General features: G+C 35.5%; 1 protein-coding gene across 1 annotated transcript in view; it reads left to right on the top strand.

The window, feature by feature from the left end:
• The first annotated feature begins 711 nt into the window (after nt 1-711).
• LOC106877233 (probable serine/threonine-protein kinase DDB_G0278509) overlaps nt 712-3,832 on the top strand; it is a 12,090-nt gene continuing 8,969 nt past the window's right edge. The window contains exon 1 of the mRNA XM_014926095.2: nt 712-873. The gene's annotated coding sequence lies outside the window, so the exon portion shown is untranslated. The remainder of the gene's footprint in view (nt 874-3,832) is intronic.

Genomic DNA, 3,832 nt, shown 5'->3' with positions numbered 1-3,832 from the left:
ACTATACTATACATTAGATAATGTAGTCCTAGATACACTATGACTAAATGAAAAAAATGAGAGAGAACACACACACTTATTAGTTATTCCAAACGTAGACTGCAAAAGACAATCTGGCGGAATTCTGGTTTAAGCACCCCATTATAATCCCTCATAACTTTTTCTCTTTTTTTTGAATTTTCAGAAAATTTTGCGAATTTATGTTCTACACATGAGAATTCATACGGTCATGAAGAAAAAGTTTTAAAATAATTTTTAACTCCATTCCTTTAGATCCCTAAAAGTTCGACTCTTTTAAGAATTTTTTTTTTTTTTTTTTTCACATCAGAGTTTAAAATACGGATAATCCGATTTTTTTGCTTAAATCCCAGCAATGGACTGTCCTTGGCCGCATCATCATTTCATGAGGACGAAAATGATGAAAAACATCAAGATATATCAATGTGAAAAAAGTATCCGGTGGTCGTGAGATGCGCTAAAAATAACGGTTAAATAGCCCTGAAATCACACACAAAAAATATTCTTTTTTATTGTATGAATTCCCGTGTGTAGGACACAAATAAGCAAAATTATCCTGAAAATTCCAAACAATAAAAATGCTATGAATGATTATATAGTCTATAAATATACACATATATGTGTGTGCCTAATAAAGTAATAAACAATCATCATTATCACTTTTAATTTTTGTTAATTGAAATTTAGTCATTAATATTTTTATACCCACAATTCCATGGAACTTTACTGAAAACTTCCGCTTCCGGTACATCATCCTCGTGCTTCTGTTTACAACTGTCGCAGTCACTTCTTTTACCTTCGTTGTACTGTCAGCCGTGGCTTGACACTCCACACCTGGCCACCCCACTGAGAAAGGTATGTACGCCCTTGTTGGCCATAGATGAGCGAAGTCGCAGTGCCACTCACATCTTTCTATCTCTCTCTCTCTTACACCCATCTACTGAACCGTGTTAACAACGGCGTGCATGAATGTCTCAACCTCTCATTTAATAACTTTCTGCCCTGTTAACATTTCGCAACTTTACGAGACGAATTTTTATTTAATTTAATTTTTTTTTTTTCGCTTTGTCTCAGCCCTATTTTTATCGAAGGCGGTGAAACCATGAACCATCATTTTACTTAATTTCGTTTTGTATATTTTACATTTTAAGAGTTCAAGGGTGTCATCTAGCTGCTATTTCCTGCATCTTGATCGACCACAGAAATTCTCTCGTTGATACCAAACAAAGAGGTTTCGTTCCTTCATTTATAGTTCTGGCATCGTTCCAGTCTGTAATCGCAAATAGAAAGTGAAAATATTGACGCTAATTTCGGCAATTCCTGAAAGAGTCATCAAGAGGCCCTTCATGCCTTGTCCCTTTACCTCGCCAAAATTTCTTCAGAATCCAGTGTTCCAACAACTGAGATTACGATTTTACCCCGCTTTTCAAATTTTTAATCCTCCTCCCGTCCGGTTTTTGATAAAACCTTTTTTAAAAATCTATTCTTCTCTTTAAAAATCAGCAGATTACTAAATCTTATATATATATATATATCGAATAAGGTAAAAAGAGAGAAAATAGAAAGCTTCTGACAATGCGGATAGTTTTATAAAACCTTTATGTTTCAAGCGCAAGAAGAAAAATAGTCTGGGAAATGTCCAGTCATATAGGTTATGTTAACTCATTCAAATCCCGTATATATATAATTTCAATCAAAAGAATATCACTATTTCTACACACTACCTACATACGTCTGTGCTTTTGTATAATGGGTCTTATTGAGTACTGCATAAACGACATTACAACTCGTTGCTTTTTCTGTTCTGACTCGCAGACAACCACAGTAGTTAGGAGTCGTTTAGTACTCTACTGCCTTGAATACTTCCCCTTGGTTATTTCCTATCTCACGTTCGTAAAATCATAGTGATCCAAAAAGTGTATTTCAGTAAAACATTTCATAATTATAAGTGGTACACAATGCGAATAACGGGTAAAAAAGTGAGGGAAAATCTTAGACTTAATTTTGGCCCATGTGAGAATTCTTCAACAATCCACAACGGGGCACATGAAGCAATACAAGTTGCTGAATCCGACAAGGATCGAATCACTGTCGTAATTGTAAGCCTTTCATTAATTATCTGCTGATCTGTAAGTATTTCATTGGGATTCACAATAAAACAAGGAGCTGCAGGCCGTCCACGAGACATGTTAACCGAATTGAAATGAAATTGAAACTAAAACAAATTCGATTTTATGAATGTCAAATAGGATATTACCCAATCTTCTGGGGTTGTAAACAGTTTTTAAAATACTGATATCCCTTACGTTGAGAAATTTATAAATACCACATTTATTTTAATTCTGTCAAAGGCGAAGATTCTGGAAGTGTCCTGGGTTCTTTCTGATTTGACAGGCACCACTTGTTTTCTTAACGAAACACTTTCAAACTTGGGACACTGGTAGAATGTGTCATATAAAACATCTTTTTCTCTTAGCCTTCTTAACAAAAAATTGTACATCGCAAGTTATTTCATGTTAAAGTTGTCGTATTTCTCTAATTTCAACCAATCACTGACGTCTATTCAGCTGAATACAGTTACTGCTGTTTTTGTAAACAATAATTTTTGCAGGTGTCAAGAGTGTTATTCCCTAGTAAGGGTTTAGGGTTATGAGTTATAGGGTTTTAGGGTTAGGGTTATGAGTGAGGTTATGGCAAAAATAATCATAGCCCTAACTGTAACCCTAACTCTAAAACCCGAACCCCAACCCAAAAGCTAAAACCAGTACAAATGCACGAACGATGTCATAAATAACAGTACCACTGATAGTTGCTGTTGACAAACTACGGCACTAATTTTATTCAAGGGAAAAGTCCCCATGACACCGTTAGAACATGTTGTTTACATTCCACGGCAGTAATTGTTTTCACCTCAATTGACGTCACTGATTGGTTGAAATTACCGAAATATGACAATCTTTTACATGAAATAACTTCGAATACAAAAATTTTTATCTGTTCTATAACACAAAATATACAAGTATACGAAGTTTGAAAGTGTTTCGATACCAAAAACACTACATAAAACATAAATGAAAAGTGTTGCCCGTCAAATCAGAAAGATCCGTGTCCTGTTTACTGTAACTTCTGGAAGTGTCCTGTCCACATTTAACTAAGTTGGAATCTTTAGACTTCTCTTAGAAATCAGTAACGTTGACAAGCGACCTTCTCCAGATGACACAGCCTAAAAAGAAGCAAGACTATAGTTAAATACACCCCTCCTTGACTTTGTTTCCCAATAAATTTTTAGATAATGTGTTTTTAAATGACATTTTTCTGAATTTCCAAGAGTGTAGATCATAATTATGCTGATAAAATGTAGGAAAATAATTATGGAAATGTTTCCGGTCGTTCTTCCTTCTTACAACTTTAACTTTGTGGCACACTTACATCGTAAATTCCTTCAATTTCTTATCCTTTTAATGTATGATATATATATATATTATTATCATCATCGTTTAACGTCCACTTTCCATGCTAGCATGGGTTGGACGATTTGACTGAGGACTGGTGAACCAGATGGCTACATCAGGCTCCAATCTGATTTGGCAGAGTTTCTACAGCTGGATGCCCTTCCTAACTTCAACCACTCAGAGAGTGTAGTGAGTGCTTTTACGTGCCACCAGCACGAAGGCCAGTCAGGCGGTACTGGCAACGGCCACGCTTGAAATGGTGTATTTTATGTGTCACCTGTACAGGAGCCAGTCCAGTGGCACTGGCACGATCTCGCTCGAATGTCTTTACATGTGAATATGTACATATATATATATATATA

This window comes from Octopus bimaculoides, chromosome 29 (assembly GCF_001194135.2).
Source record: "Octopus bimaculoides isolate UCB-OBI-ISO-001 chromosome 29, ASM119413v2, whole genome shotgun sequence".
Taxonomy (NCBI): domain Eukaryota; kingdom Metazoa; phylum Mollusca; class Cephalopoda; order Octopoda; family Octopodidae; genus Octopus; species Octopus bimaculoides.
Note: the sequence above shows the minus strand (reverse complement) of the source record. Positions and strands in the feature narration are given on the sequence as shown.